Below are 10,265 nucleotides of genomic sequence, written 5' to 3'. Positions count from 1 at the left end.
GCACCAATTGAGGGGTATTAAGAGTTAATTGTTGTACAAGTACCCGCTCAACCAGAACAACATCTACTATTTCTGCAGCCATCATTGTATCCTCAAATATCATGAGCGCATGTGCCAATGCAACCATCATATCAACCATTCCAACATCAAGCTTGCTGAACATAATTTTCTCTATGGTACTTTTGATGACCTTTCCATATGCACACTGTTGCCCATGAGAGTAAGCATGAACATCATACATATAGGCATAGTGCTACCCAAAACCAGATGATGGCTGCTATTTATGCATGGATTGAAGCCCATATGGGGGCCCTGTGCCCTTTGCATGCATTCCATACAATCCAAAATTACCAGCAATAGGTGATGCATGGTTGTCATTCACACCTGACATATCAATATTGCTATAACAAGGTGCTCCTAGAGCATTGTAATAGCCATAATGGTCTAGATACCCTGCATGCATTCCCAATCCATCTAGAAGCATATTGCTACCTATATATGAGATTCCATTCTGCACAAAAGCAGGATGGCTATTACAACCACTACTTCAACATACATGCTTCTACCCATGATTCTCCGTATCCTGTATCTACTCCAGCATTAAGCCAAGTTGGTCCTGGGGTGCTTCCCTTCACTGTGTAATCTAATCTCGAAATGCTAATGGGGAAACCTTGGATAGAAGCTTAAAATATTCAACAAGATGCCCACCTGATAATCTTGATCATGGAGTTGAAACATCCAAGGTGGAGCTACTCAGGGAAATGGATATCAAAATTGTGGGAGAGAAGGAAGGAGTCTCACTTGTAGCTTTCTTGCTTGCACAATGGGGGAATACACACACAGGTGGAGGCTGAAAACAGTTTTCCTCTTCTTAGTTGTGTAAGCCAAAAAGAACTCAAGTACATAGAAATAGAAGAACCCTATATATGGGTCTCAAACCAAACTCAACTAACTAAGGTGGCATACTAACTGAGCCACGAACTAGAGTAGATAAGGATAGCTGTCATCTAGCTATTATTCATGGGCGGTGTACCAACCACATCTACAGCTAACAAGTCGGTGACATAAATGCACAACGGTCACCCTGGCATATCACGAGTGGAGCTCGATATCTCAACACTCCCCCTCGAGCTCAATCCCAATTCCTGCACACCAAGCAGGTCTCTGAACTTGCATATCTTCTCTACGCCCAATGCCTTCGTGAATATGTCAGCTACCTGATCCTTTGTGCTGACATAAACTAGATCAATAAGACCTAGTAAAACCCTCTCCCGCACATAGTGATAATGTACCTCAATGTGCTTTGTTCTAACATGATAGACTGGGTTATTTGCCAAGTGTATACTGCTCATGTTGTCACAATAAATGACAACTGGCCCATCTGTAGGCTGATGCATATCATAAAGTAGCTTACGCAACCAAGCTACCTCACATGCAGCCATTGCTGCACCCCTGTACTCAGCCTCTATGCTTAACAAGGCAACTGTAGGCTGTTTCTTGCTGCTCCAAGTGACTGCAGCACTCCCAAAAGAGAACACATATCCACTAGTAGATCGTCTATCAGAAATACTACCAGCCCAATCAGCATCAATGTATCCATGCAACTGTATCTGAACCCTAGTCTCATAAAATAGTCCATACTACAATGTGGACTTCACATACCTGAGTATGCGTCTAGCCGCATCCAAATGCGGTTTCCTTGGAGCCTACATAAACTGACTTACCAATCCAACAACATAGCTCAAATCTGTCCTGGTAATAGTCATATAAATCAAAATTCCTACTATGCATCTGTACATAGTAGGGTCTTCGAGAAGCTCACCTGCATCTGCACTCAGCTTTACATTCTGCTCCAAAGGAACTGAAATATGCTTACAGCCTGTCATCCCATATTTGGACAGCATGTCCAATCCATACTGCCTCTGCAAAAGCCATATCTCACTTGGTGATCTAATCACCTCAATGCCCAAGAAATAACGCAACTCTCCCAAACCCTTCATCTCAAACTTCTGCTTCAATAGCATTTTCATATGAAGGATATCTTCATCACTATCACCTGTCATAATCAAATCATCAACATAAATGACAAGTAGCATAATACCTTTCTCTATTTTTCTCACATAAAGTGAGAAATTTGTCTTGGAAATCTGAAAGCCAATAGTGACAAGATACTGTCCTATCTTGTCAGACCATGCTCTAGGTGCTTGCTTCAAGCCATACAAGGCTTTCTTCAACCTGCAAACAAACTCAGGATGAATAGCATGCACATAACCTGGTGGCTGCTCCATATATACCTCTTCTTGCAAATCACCATGCAAGAAGGCATTCTTTACATCTATATGATGTAAAGACCATTCCTTTGATGCAGCCATAGCAATGACTGCTGTTACTTTTCCATCCTTGCAACCGGATTGAATGTTTCTTCATAATCAATGCCATATGTTTGTGCATACCCCTTGACTACTAATCTTGCCTTGTATCTATTCACAAAACCATCTGCATTGTGCTTCACCTTATAAACCCACTTACAACCAATTGCATTCTTATCTTTAGGCAAAGGTACCAATTCCCATGTAGCATTTGCTTCCAAGGCATCCATTTCTTCATCCATGACTTTCTCCCATTTTTCTTTTCCCATGGCTTGCTTAAAAGAAGTGGGTTCTGGTTTCTGTATCACTTTGACCATATAGGCATAGTAAATGGCTGTAAATCCATCATATTTCAACCTATCCATAGGATACCTAGGTCTGGTAGACCTGCGCAAAGTAGGTTCACTCCTAGGTGCTCTCAAAACATCCCTGGTCTTCCTTACTCCAGGTGTAACAATAGAAGGAATACCCAACTCATCATCAATGCTCTGTTCTGAGCCACTGGATTCACCATCCACATAAGAGTGACCTGCATTCACATCAAACATGGGCTGATCTACCTTCTCTTTTTCTTTTCGTGAAACCTGCATACCACTATCTGCATTGTTTTGAGGAGATTCTCCTGATCTCAATCTGCCTATCCATGGCAAAGAATGTGAACGACTGCTAGAGGACACTCCAGGTCCACTAATATTTTGTGACTGTTGCTGTGAATTCTGTGCAGCATCACCATTTTGTGCATCTACATCATAAACCACATTTACTGGTTTATACCAGCTACTCATCTCATAAAAAACAATATCTCTGCTCACTGTAAACTTACGAGTAGAAGGGTTATAGCACCTATACCCTTTCTGCTCTGCAGAGAGTAACCAATAAAGATGCACTTCTCAGCTTTTGGATCCAACTTGGATCTCAACTCATCTGGCACATGAACATAGGCAATGCAACCAAAAATCTTCAAATGAGAAATATCTGGTTTTCTACCAGTATACCTCTCCTCTGGAGTCATCCCATGCATTGCTCCAGTGGGAGTCCTGTTCATTATGTAGACTGTTGTAGCAACTGCTTCAGCCCAGTAAAAATCTGGCAAGTCTTTTTCATTGAGCATGGCACGAGATACCTCTCCAATATGCCTGTTTTTCCTTTCTACAATTCCATTTTGTTGTGGGGTATGACTGCTTGAATATTGCTGCTTTATGCCATGCTCCTGCAGGAACCTTGCAAAGCCATTTGAGAGGTACTCTCCCCCTCCATCTGACCTTAGGCATTTTATTTGCAGGCATGTTTCTTTTTCAACCATAGCTTTAAGAGTTTTGAAATGCCCAAAACCTTCACTTTTCTTTTTCATAAAATGCACCCAAACTTTTCTGTTATATTCATCAATAAAAGTGACAAAATAATGACAGCCTCCAAGAGATGCAGCTTTAGTAGTCCACACATCAGAATGGATTAATTCCAATGGCTTCTTACTCTCTTGAACATATCTAGGAAATGGTTTCCTTGCCTGTTTTCTAAAGTGACAGGCTTCACATACCTTATGCATTTCTGCAACCTTGAATTTAGGCAATCCTGCAACAATATTTTGGGCTTGCATTGATTTAAGTCGCTGTACATTAACATGACCAATGTGTTTATGCTAGATATCAATATCTGCAACTACATCAGTCCCATGTGCAAACATTGCTGCACTCAATTCAGGCATGTCTGCATCCAACGTAAACATTTTGCCCTTCTTCTTTTCTTTTACTATCAAGCGACCTTTATTTTTCATATCCTCAACACAGTATTCATGAGAATTAAATCAGACCTGCAAGCCTTGCTCAACCATTTGACCAACAAAAACTAGGTTCTTGGTGATATTCGGGACATGAAATACATCCGATAGGTATTTCTTTTTCCCATCCTGCATAGACAAATGAATTTTTCCAATCTGCACAATAGGATGTGCAGTATCATCACCACTCTCCACAAATCTTGGTTTTTCCATTTTCCTTGCATCCTGCATCCATTCTGCATGACCTGTCATGTGGTTTGATGCACCTGAGTCAACATACCACACATCGTTGCTTTCTTCTGCACTTGTCACAGAATTGGTCATGTCTTGCACCATAAGCAAATGCTCATTTCTGTCATCACCCTGTCTACTAGAAGATGCATAATTCCCTTGTTGCAATTTTCCATTCATGATGTCATTCTGCTTTTTATAGTAGTCTTTAGCCATATGACCCATTTTACCACAGTAGTAGCATTCAACATTGCTGTTTGCATTTTGGCCTCTTTGCCATCCACCACGACCTCTTTGGCTCCCCCTGCCTCTAGAGTTACCACATCCTCCTCCATAGGACTGGTTTTCTTGAGTTTGCTGCATATTCTGATTTCTACCACGGCCTCTAGATCGGCCTCCTCTACCTCTGCCTCTACCTCTTCTAGCATTTGAGTAGAAGACAGTTTCTTTTGAAGTTCCTCCTAAAGAAGATGTACCACCATTTCTTTGCTCCTCAAAAATTAGAAGAGCAATCAACTCCTCAAAATCAGAAAATCTTTCACGGACGGAAATGGATGTTCGGAACTGTGCATAATCCTTTCCTAGACCATTCAAGGTCACAGAAACTAAATCATCATCTTCCACTGGTGACCCAATGGAAGCAAGTGCATCTGCAATCTTCTTCACCTTCATGTGGTAGTCATTGATGCTCATACTTTCTCTTTGCACATGTGTAACTCTTGCTTGAGCTGTATTTTCCTGGCTTGCGTATTTGTGATATACATTTTTGATAAAGTATCCCATGCCTCCTTTGGCATACTTGCATCCTGAATATGCACAATCATAGAGTCTGAAATATTGATAGACAGCCAGTACATAACTTTTTTGGCTCTCTCATGCTATCCTTTAAATGCCTGCATTTGCTGTTGATTGGGAACATCAGGAAGAACTGGTTCTTCTTCATTTCCTGCAACAAATTCCCAATATCCTTTTCCCATAAGGAAATTCGTCATTCTAAACTTCCATGCTTGGAAGTTGTTCTTGTCAAGCTTTTCAGTGACAATCTGTGAAAGAGAATCAGACGCCATTACAGAACATTGCAAAAAATTCTGTCACTGCAAAAAACACAGCTTCAGCCTCACAAGGGCAAATCTGCGAAACTGACAAAAGTGGTATTTGACCACACAGTCACTTCCTAGTGACGATTTTACATCAATAGGCAACAAGGATGATTGTGTAACTCCCAATATCTCTGCGCACAGGCATACGATGCAATTTCTACAGTAACTTTTCACCAACCTGTAGAACAGTGGTCGCACAACATAAAACAAGGCCTTTTCGTGAGTGCGTGCAAAAAACTTCCGCCTCCAAAACAGGCCCTGAAATGGCCTCGAATAAAAAAAACAGGGCAACCAAGGGCTAAAGCCCATTCCCGCAGCATATACTGCCCTCTTGCTACACCGTGAAGGGTGTCTCAATCTAAGACAATGCACTCTTGCACTTTCCGGCTGTGCTACCTGCAGAGACTTGCTCCCAAACTCGAAAAATGAAAGCAACATTGGTCCTCTTACTAGAACACCACGAACTTGGTTTGCTTTTTTGAGCTCCTTACCACGAACCAGGCTCTGATACCATGTCAAAATTGTGGGAGAGAAGGAAGGAGTCTCACTTGTAGCTTTCTTGCTTGCACAATGGGTGAATACACATACAAGTGGAGGCTGAAAACAATTTTCCTCTTCTTAGTTGTGTAAGCCAAAAAGAACTCAAGTACATAGAAATAGAAGAACCCTATATATGGGTCTCAAACCAAACTCAACTAACTAAGGTGGCATACTAACTGTGCCACGAACTAGAGTAGATAAGGATAGCTATCATCTAGCTATTATTCATGGGTGGTGTACCAACTGCATCTATGGCTAACAAGTCGGTGACATAAATGCACAATGGTCACCCTGGCATATCATGAGTACAGCTCGATATCTCAACAATGGATGTGCGTCTGCAAATTCTGTTCTGCTTACAATTATCATTGCCATTTTCTTGCACATGTAGATTTGATGCATGATGAGACACATCAAGCAGCTTGGTGCAACATATGATCCAAATACAATTGCTATGCTGCCAATAGTCCCCCTAGTCAAAATGGAAATATCCTGTCAAATACTCTACACAGTCTTCTGCGGCATCCTATATAAAGTACACTCCATCTCAACAATTTGCAGCGTTCAGTTCTGGAGCCAAAGAGAGGGTCATTCACAGCTTTTACAACCTTCTTCCATGCTTCCACTTGCTCATCATTCCAAATTCCAGGGGAATGAGGAAACCCAATGCCTTGTTGAGTGACTGCTACAGCTTCATAAATGAGCAGGCCACCAGGGGTTGTTCTTTGGGCATAATAGTTGATGTGGGCACGCTGCAGATGGAACAAGTCAAAGATAAAAGGAACACAAGCAGCAACATTGTTTCTCCATTGACACCTTGTGCAGCTAAGGAACAGGTTTCCTCTTCAAAAATCACCACTGTAAAGAAAGCTTCTGGAGTGGTTCAGAAATACAACCGCATTTCTAGTCAAGCCTCCTCAACAGTCTTGTCCAGGTCTATACCCAAAAGCAAAGGAGGAGTTTCTCAACGTCAATCTGTCACCCTTAGTGTAACGGAAAATCCCTTGGCACACTCAGTCCCTTGCTTTGGGGACTTGAGGAAGGAAAATATAAAACCACTCTTCTCAAAGGTGTTATATGTTTTGCCTCAACTAAGGAGAAAAACTCTCCATGTATCCAAAAAATTGACAGGTGTACACCTTGAATGCAAAAATCTAGATTAAATTTTAATTTCCCAAAGGAGCACCAGTATTAGCATGTATATGCTATCAATGGTCTCCTCAGATAGCAGCAAAATACTCCTTGCTCAGCTTAGTGTCAGGATTCACAGTCTTCTCACCAAGTTTCCAGCCTGCAGGATAGACCTCATCTGGATTATCTTGCACGTATTGAACAGCCTGGAGGGTCCTAAGGGTCTCGTCCACACTATGCCCAATTGCAAGATTGTTGATGGTAGAATGCTGAATAATGCCTTGCTTGTCAATGATAAAAAAAAGGCCTCGAAGAGCAACTCCGTGGCTAGGAATGAGGACATTGTAGGCTTTCGAAATGGTTTTTGTTAAGTCAGCAACAAGTGGATATTTCAAGTCACCCAAACCGCTAGACTTCCTGTGAGTCTGGATCCATGAAAGGTGGGAAAACACACTATCAATAGACACACCAAGCACTTCAGTGTTCAGCTTCTCAAACTCTACATAACGATCACTGAAAGCAGTGATTTCTGTGGGGCACACGAATCTGAAGTCAAGCGGGTAGAAGAAGAGCACAACATACTTCTTGCCCCTATAGTCAGAGAGTTTCACGTTGATGAATTATTGATCAAAGACAACTTCTGCCTCGAAATCAGGTGCTTCATTTCCTACAAGTGGAAGCTCACCCACAGTCACGACCAAGGGGCAGGATGGGGCACTGTTGGCTTCAACCTACTAATGATGCTACTGATTTCAGAGCAAGAAAACACTCTGAATGATCCGAGATTCTCTAGACAAGCGGGTTATATCTATTTTCTAGTCATCTTATGTTTGAACGAGATCCCTCAGCTTGCTGTTTTTGGAAGATTTGCATTGGCTCTTCCCCTTGCCTTTGTGCTAATAATCACTTGTGACCTTGTGGTTCTAAGAACGAGTGATCCAAATGGCATAGCCTTTGTTCAAACAATCAATCTTGATGGTGAGTCCAATCTGAGAAGTAGGTATGCACCTCTAGAGACACCTGCCCGTCTTGAGGAATCGGAAAGTGTGTCAAATCCTCGTCCTATGAGGACATGTCAGTTGTTGGCAGAAAAACCCAACATAAATATTTATGGATTCATAGCCTATTTGGAGCTGGATGACAGGAAACAACTGCCTCTGGGCCCCACCAATATCATACTTAGGGGTTGCGAGTTGAAGAACACTTCATGGGTAGTAAGCATGGTTGTATACCCTCCTCAAGAGACCAAGGCCATGCTTAATAGTTCAGGGGCTCAATCAAAGTGGAGCAATCAATACCTAGTGGACATTTGGATCTTTCTATGCATGTACCTCAACATCTTCACAAGCAAATGGCACAGCAACACCACCCAAACTCATTGGCTTTTCTTCAGCAGTAGTAGCAGCATCATCATCAAATGGTGCAGCAGCTGTAGCAGCAGGTAACAAACCTAAATGTCCTAACTAAGGAGAAGGAGAGAGGGAAGGACTGCAGAAGAAGAGGGAGAGGAGAGAGAAAGACAAAGACAGGGGTACGACAACAAACCTGTGGCTGCATTTCAGAATCTGGACTCTTTAAAGATATCACTCACAGATGTGAGCCATTACTTTGACTCAGACCCAACAAAACTAGTGCAAGGGTTGAGGAAGGAGGAGAGAGAACGGAAGGATCTTCAATGCTGTCTGTCTTCTTTTGAAAAGTCTTCAATGCTGCCTGTCTTCTTCTTGGGAATGCCCACTGATCACTCCAATGCTCCCTCTAAGTACTGTAGTGTCCTCCTCCACTAAAACCCTAGAATTTTTACCTCAATGTTGAAAAAATGACTTGCCATTTTTGTCTTCCTGCCTCCATTTTTGGTCCAAGCTCCATTTAAGACTCTAAGAAAGGCTACCATCTCTGCCTATAGTACTCCCTATGTACATGTGCGTCTGAGTAACTAGGGTTTCTAACTAAAAGAAGACTAGTTTTGAAAATGAGGAGAGAGAAAAGAAAGGATCTAAAAACTAAGCTTTGATACCAACTGTAATGAAGGGGACCTAGGAGAGAGAAGGAGAAGGGAGAGACTGCAGAGAGGAGAGAGAAAGAGGGTGATGAGGAGAGAGAAAGACTAGGAGTAGAGAGAGAAAGGCAAGAAGAGAAGAGAGAAATGGCTGGCAGCCATGGAAGGACAAGGAAGAAGGTGAAGAAGGTGAAATGACAAATGTGTATTCATCAAATGGTGCCTATGCAGTGTCCCTTACACCATTTATACTTAGGTTAACTTGACCTAAGTATTTCCCCTCCATTACATCTTGAAACATCCCTTGCTCTGCATTGAGTATTTTCAAAGAGTTAGACCACAGCCAGCTCTGTCATATTCATTATAAGTGCTTCTTGTACCATCATTATATATTGCATGACTCAATTTTGTTGAATCATCATACACTACATCAATCAATTCTACTAAATATAGAACATGAGTGGTTGAATCATCATGCATTGCATTACTGAGTTCTGCTAATATATTGAACATGAGTGGTATCATCAATTGAATCTCCCCCTAAAGACTAGGTTGGTTGATAAACTAGTTGCTCATGTACTATACAACTTTGCAATTGTTTCCAAGTATAAGCAATATGACCATAGTTCCTTCCAATGTTAGCAAGATCAGAAAAGTAAAAGTTTTTATCCTCATATGACCTTGCCAAATTTGTACAACCTTGCCTTTAAAAGCCACTTGTCATAAAGTGGCCCCTATGGAAAATTAGACCAATAATAGAAGAAATTGGGATTTTGAGCTTGGCATTTTCCTCTTTCCTTGTGTTGCCCCAGTCCATGTACTCTCTAATATCATCAAATATGTAGGGAGTCAATGAATGCCAAATACTAGCATTAAAAAAATTGACACAATCTTTAAAATTGATGTTTGCATTTTGAAAAGCAGGTATATAGGTACATGCAATCGTCTTCAAAAAGTTGTCCATATTGAGGCTCATGACCTCTGGCATGGAAGAAAAGACAAGAATTAGCATCAAGCCGCTCTCACTCAATTTCAACCACTACTTTAACTTTCTGGGCTAACTCCCCCACAAAATTGAGTGACCCAACAAAAATATTGGCTAGCCATGTCTATCATCT

The 10,265-nt window shown here is 41.5% G+C and overlaps 1 pseudogene; it reads right to left on the bottom strand.

Annotated features, from left to right (window-relative positions):
* Positions 1 to 7,237: 7,237 nt before the first annotated feature.
* On the bottom strand, positions 7,238 to 8,752 carry LOC148035200 (2-Cys peroxiredoxin BAS1, chloroplastic pseudogene; annotated as a pseudogene).
* Positions 8,753 to 10,265: the final 1,513 nt, after the last annotated feature.

Source organism: Lygodium microphyllum, chromosome 6, assembly GCF_053477565.2.
Source record: "Lygodium microphyllum isolate KBCC chromosome 6, Lygodium_microphyllum_v1.1.10, whole genome shotgun sequence".
Classification (NCBI taxonomy): Eukaryota; Viridiplantae; Streptophyta; class Polypodiopsida; order Schizaeales; family Lygodiaceae; genus Lygodium; species Lygodium microphyllum.
Note: the sequence above shows the minus strand (reverse complement) of the source record. Positions and strands in the feature narration are given on the sequence as shown.